This window comes from Biomphalaria glabrata, chromosome 6, assembly GCF_947242115.1.
Source record: "Biomphalaria glabrata chromosome 6, xgBioGlab47.1, whole genome shotgun sequence".
Taxonomy (NCBI): Eukaryota; Metazoa; Mollusca; class Gastropoda; family Planorbidae; genus Biomphalaria; species Biomphalaria glabrata.
Genome location: NC_074716.1, coordinates 27,423,652 through 27,436,688, shown reverse-complemented (window position 1 = coordinate 27,436,688; position 13,037 = coordinate 27,423,652).

Sequence of the window (13,037 nt, the reverse complement as noted above, 5' to 3'; positions counted from 1 at the left end):
CGATTCATATGCTGACAGGTTGGTGTGTGATAGCTTTAAAAATAATCATCCCCTAGACATTAAACGCGCCAAACACACGTCACATTTCCCCACCTGTCACAATAGAACAAAGTCTTGAGTACCAACAACGGCTAACGATCAGTTTTGTGGACTTCAAAAAAGCGTTTGATAGTGTCCACCGAGAATCACTATGGAAAATAGTTAGAGAATACGGTATCCCAGAAAAATTCGTCCTACGACACCTTTACAGTCAGTCTAGTTGCTGCATTAAAACAGAAGAGGAAACAACAGGTTTTTTTTTTACAATCGAGACAGGTGTGAGACAGGGGTGCATCTTATCTCCATTCCTTTTCCTCCTAGCCATTGACTACATAATGAGGAGAGCAATGAACCAGACTGCCTTTGGTATTCCATGGCCTGAACAACTCCGATTGATGGACTTGGACTTTGCTGATGATGTTGCACTACTCGGGGCTACAAATAAATGTATTCAAGAAATGACGGAGAGCCTAGACAGAGAGGCACCCAAAATTGGCCTCCGCATAAACTTGGATAAGACTAAAATTATGCGAGTGGGATATAAGGCAAAGGGTGTCCCCGTCAGACTTGGCGATTCAAAGCTTGAAGAGCTGGACAAGTTCACGTACCTTGGCAGCATCATAACAAATGATGGAGATGCTTACCATGATGTAGCATGCCGAATAGGAAAGGCAGGGAGCATTTTCCAAAGGCTGCAGCCTATTTGGACTAGGTAAGCCATTGGACTCGAGACAAAAATACACCTTCTCAACACAATCGTCATTCCAACTGCTACATATGCATGTGAGACGTGGAAGTCATCTGTCAAAATTTAGAAAAGACTAAATGTGGCTCAACAAAGATGGCTGAGACGGATTTTGGGAGTCAGTTACACAGACCGGATCTCAAACAAGGAAATCCTATGCCGAACTGGGAGTCGAACACTTAGTGAGGTTGTGACTGAGCGTCGCATGAGGTTTGCGGGACATGTTCTACGTCAAAATGAATTACGCACACCAAGAGTTGCGATAACATGGAAGCCAAAACGAGGAAAGCGCAAACAGGGACGTCCTCGTATTACCTGGCGACACACCTTCATGGAGGACCTCAGAACAGTGGACACCAGGTGGGAGGAGGCTTCAGACATTGCCAGTGACAGATCATTATGGAGACAGCTTGCCGCCCAATGCGCCGAACGGCGCGGGAGGACCTAAGTCTAAGTAAGTAAGATCTAAAAATACTACACTTAGGGCTTACAAAAAAATTATTTAATTAAAAAATAAATCTAAATCCATTTTTATACTATTATAATTAATGGCAAACTTATGCTTAGTATGAAGTCATTAATGAAAATTATTACAATCATTACAATAATTTATATAGCGCTGTCACATCTGATATTTAATGAAAGGAGATTTATATTTTAAATAATGGGTCATGGTATATTCATATACAAATCACGTTTTTGAGAATGTACTAGGAGCAAGAGCTTTTCACATTAAGTAAGTGCCTATCTAACCGTTCTGCTTTCTCTTATCTTTTAATGGAATGGGTTGCCTGAGTCAGTCAGGAAAACCAATGATTTAGCATATTTTAAGTCACAGATCAACATGCATGACTAGAATGACACATGAAATGCGTAAGACGTAAAAATCGTATTTTTTGAAGAAACGTCTGTAATCTATAAGTAATACCAAAAAGCTTCAAACTCATTAGGCTGCTATTGTATTGTTTATAGTTTTCAGACTACATACATGTATAAATAGAATACATTATGTAATCCTACGAATTCATAAATCCAGTTTTCGATGCGTTATCAAACTTTATATATTTTGTAGAGAATTAGGCTTACACCTATAATATAACACATGGGCGTAGCCGGGAGGGGAGTGTCTTCAAACCATCACTTGCCTCAGACCTCATTGCCTGAAAGGGAAACTTTACTTACTGCCCCAGTGCAGCTAACTTAAGCAAACTACAGGAGCGTAGCCAAAAGGGGTTTTGTGGTTTCCCTCCCCCCTCCAATACAAAATCTAAAGCATTTTACCTTTTCTACAAGTCGCTGGACTCCAGTAATTAGCAGCTTTGGTTTTTGAATTTTTTTTAGCGGAAGAGTAGCAAGCTAATTGCACTGTAGATACCTCAGAATATGCATTTTAAAGCTTAAAATAACGGAAAAAATGCTTGGTTCCGGGGCTTCGCCCCGGACCCCACTGGACTAGCTGCCCTTTGGCGGTGTGTACTGTCTTTCCACTAATAATAAGAAGAGAGTATTCTAGGGTAGAAAAAACGTTTAAAAGAATGAAAGATCACAAAGTAATGAAGATTAATTACATACACACACACTAATATATATTTATATAAATTGCGAAAATATATGACATGCCATTTGTGGGCCGGTTTATATGGTAATGCCTGGGCCGATTTTGATACCCAGTCCGCCCCTGATATTAACCAATGACTTAAATTCTGCCAAGTCACTGGTTTTCCTGGCTAGCTCAGGCAACCCATTCCATTCTCTAATAGCACTAGGGAAGAAGGAGTATTTGTACAAATTTGTCCTAGCATATGGGACGAGGAATGTGCCTTTATCTTTGTGTCTTTCAGAGTATTTTATTAAATTTTGTATTTGAAGATTATGGTTCAGTGTTTTATGTATGATTGCTACTTTACTTTTGAGCCTTCTGTCCTGAAGGCTTTCTAAATTTAGTGATTTTACTAAAGGTGTTACTTTAGTCAAATGTGAATATTCTTTTGTTATGAATTTCACTGCTCTATTTTGTGTCTGTTCCAGTTTCTTAATGTTTTCTTGAGTTGAGGGGTCCCAAATGGAGGATGCATATTCTATTATTGGCCTAAACAAGGTTAAATAACATTTTAGTTTTATGTTCTTATTTGATTTATAGAAATTTCTTTTAATAAATCCTAATGCTTTGTTTGATTTTTTGTAGTTTCATCAATATGTATATTGACGTCAATATATTGACGATCTAGACTAGATCTAGAATTCTAGATATATTTCTATTTCTAGGCTAAGTTAAAGTCTAAATACCCTATTCCCATTAGTAGGCCTATGTTCTAGATCTAGATAACATGGGCGTAGCCATATGGCCCCTACCCCAGGGGGGTGGGGGGATTGTGACTTGTTTTGCTTTAATTTTTTTTTTTGTTTCAAGTTTGCTAAGAAAAAAAAAGGGGGGGGGGTATGAGCAGGTGAAAACCACCCTCATCAATAATAATAATAAAAAAATATTTTAAAAAGCAAAATATACAGTCATCGAAATCCTGCGTCGTAGTCATAAGGTGGAGGTTTGGGTTTAAAATACCCTCCAGATAGTTTTGAGTTTAAAACCCCTATCCGGTCCGGGGGGGGGGGTTGAGTTTAAGCCCCCTCTTCAATATAAAACCAAAGCATTAAGTACAGTTGGTGAGACACTGAATCCCATGATCAGCGTAGACAAGGGGGGAGGTTGAGTTTAGCATTCCCTTCTCTAGGGTTTGAAGTTAAAACCCTCCTTTTCAGTAAAAAAAATATAAAGGAAACTACAGCCACAATTATATATTCCATGAGCATTAAAAAAAAAAACTTAAAAGAAAACTACGCTCGCCCTAAATTGCATAAATGTAGCAAAGGGGGTTTTAAAGTTAAATTCTCTAAAAGCCAAGCTACAATCATTAAATTCCAAGAGCGTCGCCACAAGGGATTTTTAATTTTTGTTAACAGCTTCCTTAAAAAAAAATAATATAGGCCTATAGTTACCACGTGAGCCGATAGTAGGCCTAATGGCGTTTTTTTTTTCAGCCAGTTGCTGAAAGCCATGCATTAATAAATTAAATATACCAGCATTTAATACAGATTTTAAAAGAGGAATGATATATAAAAATACTTTTAAAAAAACGTATGTGAGCTTGCGCTCCCAGAGCTAGTTTTATATGCAATTTTAGCTATTTTTTAAAAATGTATTTTTGTTGTATAGGTTAGATCTATTTTTATATATTTTATTTTTATAGGTTAGTGTCAGATTTTATAATTGTGCTTCCGCATATTTAGATAGGTTAGTGCGGGATAGTATAAAAGTGATGTACTATATGCTGTCAAAAAAAACAGTGGAGTGTACATTTGACCAGTGGTCAGTACCATATCTGTCTGTGTGACAGCTGAAGATCTTTGTGGTCTGTCGTCTAATTATATTTTTATTCCTGTACCTGGGACGGCCTGCTATTGTTACTGCTTTTAGCTGCTGAATATTACTGCTTTTAGCTGCTGCTATTGAATATTACTGCTGTTGTAGATCTATTCTAATTCTAGGGAATCTAGTGTTATTTTGTTTCTGCTATTGATTATTGATAGTTTTGTTATTGTTTCTGTAGATCTAACTGATCTTAGATCTATTCTAGATCTAATTCTAGGGAATCTAGTGTTAAATTTTGTTTCTGCTATTGATTATTGATAGTTTTGTTATTGTTTCTGTAGATCTTAGATCTATTCTAGATCTAATTCTAGGGAAGCTAGTGTTATTTTGTTTCTGTAGTGTTGCCTTATTAGTGGCTTAGTTATAGTCTGTTTCTTGCTTTAGTTAGTAATTAGTTTAGTCTAGATAGTAAGTGTACTAAGGCTAAGATGTTCTTGTTTTAGTTTCAGTTATGGGTTGGTTGTAGTAGTAGGATATTGTAGATCTAGACTAGTTTATTGTAGTTTGTTTGTCGATATAGGTCTAGGGTAGTAGTTGTAGTGATTTAGTTAGATAGTTGGTTTGGTTAGTTTGTTAGTGTTTGTAGTGGTGTAGATTTAGAGGGTTTTAGTTAGTTGATGGGTTTAGTAGTAGTGATTAGTCAAGTTAGTGTATATATTTTATTATTGATTTATTTTGGTATGTAAATAAAGTTTCTTTTTGTTTTATTTATCGTAAACTTAAGTTTGTTATCTTGTTTTCATTTAGTTAAGTTAGTATAGTTAGTTGTCTGGTTACTTAGGTGACTCTAGCCCCTTTGTCACCGTACCGAGGTGCACAGATTGAGCCCACCCAGTAGCGCAAACATCTGCCTACTGTTGGTAAATTTTAATGTTGAGCAGCAGAGAAGAGGTCCTCTCCCACTCGCGCCTGCCTGACCTTCTCACACGTAGGCCTATATTAAGTGTAATTGTACATACTATATCAATTAGTTTGGAGAAAGAATTTAGGAGGCATCTGAGTGTACGACATGAATTCGAACTAGATGACTCAAAGTTACTCAAATTAATACATTAGAACCACTATGCCAGTGCTTATGAAACTAGAAGGTTTCATAGCAATTTGTTAGTTTCAAACTTTTAAGCGGCAAAGTATAACGGGGATTATTTCAACTTATACCGCCACATAAGTCCGGTACAATTTCTTTCCCTTCTTTGATACCAAACAAAATAACAAATAACCCATAATTAATAAACCAATTGGTTGTTTTTTTTAATTCTTGTTTTGTCAGATAGGCTTACAAGAAATAACTGTACAAAGTTTCAAATTGATCCGAGAAAGGGTGTAGGAGAAATAACGTGTTCAAACTTTTTACCAGACAGACAGATAGAAAGAGTGAGTTGATATATAAGCTATGAAAAAAAAAAAACTACAGTCAACTACGACAAATAAAACATTTCACACGCTGATTTCTTTTTCTACCAGTCGCTGTGCTCCGTTAAATAAAAATAAAAGATTTGATAGCCTACATGACGCATTTGTTATAGAATATATAGGCCTATTGCAGGATATTGCAATGTAGACATCTCAGTGTATGCATTTTTTTTTTTAGTTTCAAATACAGGAAATAATGCTTGGCGCCGTGTGTCTGCATGTGTAGGCATACCGGTATACAAAGGGGGAGAAAAATTCATCCCCTCCCGAAAAAAAAATCCTAGCTACGCCCCATGTTAGATACCGACAGGCTAAATAAAGAAGCGAGTACAAAGTTCTCAACGATTTCAATGTAGACCTAGGTCTATTTCTATGATTGATATTAAGACACTCAGTCGCCCTTCGGATGTCGGCGAGATATTTGAATGTATAGGCTACATCTAGTCTATATCTAGCCTACATCTTCTGAAATGACGATCATTTATCGTTCAAACCAACAGAACGGCAGGGCATGGAAGCGGACAGGTTTCGAACTCTGGACCATATCACGAAGACAGTCTAAAGGAAAAGGGTATATGTCTACCGCACTACCAGGCAGCCACCTAGGTCTATCATCTATATAAACTCTCCAATTAGTATTATCTTATGTTTTTTTTTATTTATTGAATACATTTTGAAAAAGGGCTGATGAAGATTTACTAAGGTAGCCATGCGTCCGAAAAAAGGAGGGTTAGGGTTAGGGTTAGGACATCCATGCGGGGGAAGTAGGGTCTTTGTCCGAAAGACATTCGCCTAAATTTTGAAATGAAAATGACCCCACTCTTATTGTTTACTGTCATTGCATCCATCCATCGAATTTAGACCTTTCAACTACCTATACTTTAGCCTAGAATAGTGCATTTTCAAAATTAAAGAAAAACACGTTTTAAATAAAAACGTATCTCTCACTCAGCTGTGCCGATGATGGTCCGGCACCAGAGGTGGCCCTATCAATACGCAGGCCCGGGCGAGAGCCATAGGCAGGCTCGTGAGACGTAAGCGGAGACTATAGACCTAATATATATAGCCTATACCGTACCACAACATACTAGCGGGCTCATTCGCCTCTAAAGTTGTATTATTATTTTTACAAAACATAATAGGCCTATCTTACTTAGGTACAGGTACTATAAGCTACTATTGGCTGTTTGACTGATGTACGCAGGGCCGGTCTAAGGCCACTGCAACCTATGCGGCCGCAATGGGCCCCGCACTTTAATAGGCCCCGCGCGAATTCTAGGTGTAAATTATTAAAATAAACCAGTTTAACTTATTATTAACGGGTTTCTGAAATTCTCCTGAAATTGTGAAATATACGAAAAAGTCATGAAAATCTCCTGAAATTATTAAAATCTTCTGAAAACTGATGCAAATCTTATTAAAAACAGACAAAATTGTTAAGGAAAACGCCAACAAAAGAAAAAAAAAAAAAAAAAACGGCATGTCAGCTTTCATTTAATAAAAATGTAATAATAGTCTAAGGTAGGGGTGGGCAAATTAGGGCCCGCGGGCCACATGCGGCCCGCCGACACCTACAGAAATCAGATGTGCACACAGTATGTAGATATAAAAAGGCAAATATTTAGAAAAATATCTATATAAATTATTGAAACTGTCTCATTATAAAATGTTTTAAGTAAACGAAGATTATGCTTATTGGCTATACATCAACACACTCAATTCAAGACACGATGTCTGAGTATTGGGTAGGTTTGGAACAAGATGGCAAGTGTAACAACTGATGGAGCTCAATCTTTGACTGAGAACCATAAACTTGAAACAGGAAAGTTTGCACAAAGCTGCATATAATTTAAACATTAAACTACATTGTAGCATACAGAAAACTAGGGGAGTTAACCACGGGTAGTTCTGATTTATGAATAAATAATCCAATGTATCCGCTAGCCTAGCATGGGCAATGCAAAGGAGAAGAATATAGAAACTCAAGGATGAAATTGTTATGTTACTTGAAGGGCATTGACTGTGACTTTGTTAACAATATTTCTAATGAAGCGTGGAAGACAAAATTTCACGTATTTTGTAATTGCTATTGCAATTGATTGCTTACATATGAAATGTAAATGCATGTTAAATCTTTTCAAACAAGGCTTTCCCATTTCTACAGGCAAACAAAAAAAATAGTTTTTTTGTCATTTTCCTTTGCTGAAAGGTGAAACTATCTTTAGTGAAATGATTAAAAGTACAACACTTATTAAGAGAAGCCGATTCAGCTCCAGAGGACATAACTCAAAGCAAAGAGAAGTTCCAGTCATCACTACCACGGGAGCTTTATGGGTGCCAGAAGCTGTATTTCCACACTTAAAAAACCCTTGCTGCTGTTCACACTATTTGGGTACACATACATCAGTTCTTCTTCTTCGTTCTCTACGAATAGTCTTTGGAGAGTCTTGTTCGGGTCCCTTGATTTAGTATGCACCATTGAAGGACATGGTCAGCATTCTCTGGTGATGCTCCATAAGGGAAGGCTTCGCTCGTCCCGATATTTAACCTCCGAAACATCAGTGAGCAAGCATTTTTTTTGGAAACTAAACAAGTATAATCACTGGTCAATATTGACAAACTGTAATTTTACAGAAGTCATACACAGGGGTAACAACTAGTGAGATAGTTTCACAGTTAAGAAAAATTATGCACGAATTTTAGAAATAAAATACTGCACATTAAGTACAACTGTATATTTGTGGGGATATTGTGATATAAAAAGACAACAGCAATTTTAAAAAATCGTAAAACAGTGTATATATGAATTAAAAGACATTCTACACAGCAAGCTTATCTATCTAAGATATATATATATATATTGTTATAAACCTGGTGGTGGCACAGATGGGGGTAGTGGTGTGTGTGTGTAGTCAGCCGACGCAAATCGCCCCAGGCCAGCGCTAGACGAGCGGTCAACGTGACGAGTTACGACGGTCGGCCGAGACGAGTGCCAACATGATGGTTCGGGAAGGATCGACGTCGTGAACAGAGCTCAGGAGCGTCACGAGGGATGTAGTCATCTACAGGAGCTAGAGACAGACATCGAACGCCTCGCACCAGTGGCGTAGCTAGAGTATATGATGCCTGGTGCGGTACCTCATCTTGATGCCCCCCTCCCCCCCAAAAAAAACTAACTAATTAATAGCATTGCAAAACCTGTTCAAAATAATATGTATTCATTAATCAAATATTGTCAATTCAAAAAAAATCACTTTTACATAAACATACTACAAATGAATTTTACGCGCTTTCTTGCTGGCAAAAGTATCAATAATTTTATCGAAATTCATTTTTTTCCACCAACTCTTGTTCAATGGACAAAAATGGCCAAATTAGTGAGTCGTAAATTTGTCATCGTTGATCGCAAGTAATTTTTGATCAGTTTAAGTTTGGAAAAACTTCTCTCGCATGTAGCAACGCTTACCGCAATAGTAAAAAATATGCGAATCATGATGACGATATTCGAGACTAAATCATCTAGCTGATATAAATTTCAAGAGCTCAACAGGTCTTTGCTTTGGAAGTTCGGAGGCTTCTGATGAAACTGTGACAAACCGTTGAAGCCTCTTTCGCTCCAGCAGAAATTCGTTTTATCAATGTCGCTAGGAGTAATATCGAGATTGATTTCGACCTGAGGATTTAATAGCTGGGAAGGCAACAAAAATTCATATCTATCTGCTACATCATGAAGTTGCTCGAATCGGGTGATTATTTCTTGAACAATCCTGTCCAAGGTAGAATACAATTTCCTTCGTTGCTCTTCTTTGTGTGTAAGTACTGAGAGTCACTTTTCTCACCTGGCATCTTTTTCTTATGGCCAATACGTTTTTGTGGTTCTGTACTGATTCTCAGATCTTAACACACGCTTTCGGCAAAGGTAATGCTGGCTTCTGCGATGTTCTCTCGATTACTACTTAAAAATGTCTCTAAATGTTTTTAGTTTGAGTGAGCAGTCTCGAATAGACAATCCTTGTTATTGAAGGTAGACTTGCGCATCATTAATTTCAATTAATACAGGAGCCCAAAATCCAAGATAGGTGAGAAAATTAAAAGACTGAACAGCAACCAATAATCCACCTTCTTCAGATCTAGTCGATGAATTTTCATCTCAGCTAGTTAATGTCTCCAGAGTTTGAGCAGGCAATGAATAGTGACTTCTAGAATACGTTTTTGGACACCGTAGTTTTGACCTTTCATGACCGCAGCATTATCATAGACTTGACCCCTGCGGTCCATTATGTCTAAGCCATCCGAACGCACAGTTTCTCTATAATCATCTCAGCGATTCCAGCAGCATGCTTGTCCTTTGTGTCGATGAAGTCAACAAAAGACTCACGAACCTGCACTCCGTCATTATCCATGACAACGTACGGTAAAATTTTGGAAATTTGATCCAGCTTTAAGATGTCAGGTGTACTGTCAAAAAATAATACAGAAATATTTGGCTTGTTTTACTTGCTGTATGATTTGTTTTTTAGCGTGATCCCCCAATTTTGTAATAAATGCATTTTGTATGTATTCGGTCTGGAACAAAGGTTAGTTCGAAGCACATGCTCCCTCAAGAGTGGATCGTACTTTGATAGTAATTTTACTAACTGTCCAGGTTTTCGTCTCTTGTATAATCAAATCGTGGGCCTTGTTGTCCATATTGTTCCCTACTCTCAGGCGAACCTCAAGTTCCCTCCAAACAAGCGATGACTGAATGTGAGCTCTGCTGGTCTCATGTTTTTCTATTTTCGGGGATAACTCCACCACTCATTGAATCCATCTTTGGATTTAAATGAAGATTTGGTACTTCATCTTGTTGAGAAGAGTATGCAAAGGAAGCTTCTTTTTTTTTTTTTTTTTGGCGAATAACACATCCACTTTCTAAGAACTTTCTCGCCGTTTGAAATTTGCCGGAAAAAACAAGCCTTTGAAAGCTTTCTAGCCTTTTCTTTTGCTTATTCTTGATGTCTATACGCCTCTCTGAATTGACTGTCCATACGCTGAACTGTTTCAGATCCTTGAGTGAGAAGGTGTATGCGACCAGACAGCATAATTAAACTAAACTAAATTAAAAGGAAACAAACTAAAAAATAAAACAACCAACAAAATTTATAAAACAACTTATATATACTTTATTTACATGAAACCAAAACAACAGTAATAAAACTAAATATACAGACTACTAAACGATTGATCAACCCTACTTAACTGAACCTAACAAATAAAGCAGCTATTTGGCAAAACTACAACAGTAAGCTACTAGCAGCAGCAATAATTACTACGGCAGCTATGGCAGCAGTAAAATCAGTTAGGCAGCAGAAATAATGGCAGTTAGGCAGCAGAAATAATGGCAGTTGTACAACAGCAATAAAACAACAGCTATAAGGCAACACCTATAGGGCAACAGCTATAAGGCAGCAGCTATAGAGCAACAGTAATAACTGCGGCAGACAGTTAGGCAGAAAGGCAGTTAGGCAGGAATTATAGCACATAGTATAGGAAAGCAAAAGCATTAAGGATGGCGCAAGGGGGTGACGCTACCCAAGTCTACGGAACTTCCGCTTCCATCAGAGGTAATCATGGCTAATTAACTAGCCAGTGACGCCACTACACTAATCAGTCTACATCTAGACTATAACAGTAGATGTAGGAACAATCAATACAAATACAAACTAAAGAAAGTAAAAATAAAAACATTTTCCAACTTACAGGCGGTCCCAGCTGAAATTGTACAACACACAATTAGCTTTATACAGGCACCACTGTCAGCACTGACCACTGGTCAAGACAAAAGAGAGCTTAACGTGGTTCCGGAGCTAGCTATAACTGGTCAGCGCGAACATATAGGAGAGCATGACGTCACGCTAATTTTCTAAAACTAAACTGGACTACCGATTTCCCTAATTTGTACTTAGCCGTACACAACAATAAAATCTAGCAAATTACTAGCAAATTACTAAAGACACGGACTACACAACATTATATGCCAAATTAAACAGCATTAAAAAGAGAATCTTAAAATTTAAATCCTACAAAAACACAAAAAAGGAAGATAAAAAGTTATTTCTATTCTTAACTCATATGGGGCTCTATACCGTTTACAGACCTGCACATAAACTGATATTAAAAAATAGCAACCAATCCAACGCTAATGCCAAAGACAAAAATAAGCAGAACTAACCAGGGACAAAAAAATAGGAAAGAACATCCACAGCTCTAAGGCTAGTTAACTATTTTAAAAACTACTTTTCCTCTACGAGTAAAACACAAATAACAGAAAAAGACTAAAACTAGCAGAAAGTTATAAATAGCGGAAACTACAAAATACTCAGCACTGAACTATATAAAAAGACACTAAATTACAAACATCATAGCCCTGGCCTATATAAATTACAAATTAAAATAAAATTAGATCTAGGAGCGCCAGCTCACATTCTGTATGTGAATGTAGATCTATCATCGGCAAAGTGTTGACGCTTGTCATGACTATAAATAGTATAAAGAAAATATCATTGATAATTTAAACCTATCCTTAAACAGTTCTTTGCCGTTTATGAAAACATTCGTATAATTATTTGAACATTCAGGGAGTTCGTTGATGTAGGGGAAGGTGGGGTGAAATGTCACAAGGGTAAGTTGTCACAAACCCTATATCTATATAATGTGATGCGCTATCAAAAATGTGAAACTACAGCTGAGATGTTTACGGAAACATTTACAAATAGTTATAAAATGAAGTCCATACCTTTTCGCATTTTAAAATTATCACGATTCATTGTTTTTGACTGTTCGGAAAGTGGAATTTTATTTTTGTGTAATTTTGTTGAAAAACACTTATAATTTTGAGATGATAATCTAACATTACACTGTTTCATATCTCTGTGTATTAGTTACACATTGAAATTAGTGTTTTTCAAAAAGCTCGACCCAATAAAATGTTATTAAAATAAATGTTCTGAAAATTGTTGTGGGGCAAGTTGTCACACAGGTTGGGGTAATTTGTCACAGTTGTGACAACTTGCCCCAATGAAGATTAAGCATTTTGAAAACAAATTTTAATATTAATATTTGTTTATTAATAATTATTTGTTTTATTGATTCCTTTTTATGGTGATACCTAATAGATACCTAAATAGTATTAAGCGACTTTCTCTTTAAATAATGCTGTTTACAAAGGTTATGCCAGCATCAACATACAGAAAAGATGTTCTCCTAGCGCAACATTTATTTTAGGAAAGAAGTTACCTAGTCCTACTATTTAGATATGTTGGAAGTGGGTGCATTGCTGAAAGAAGTGAACAGATATTTTACAAATATTATATAGAAAAAAATAAACATTATTTTGAAGAAAAACCTACAGCTTTTCTTGTTAGGTCCAAAACT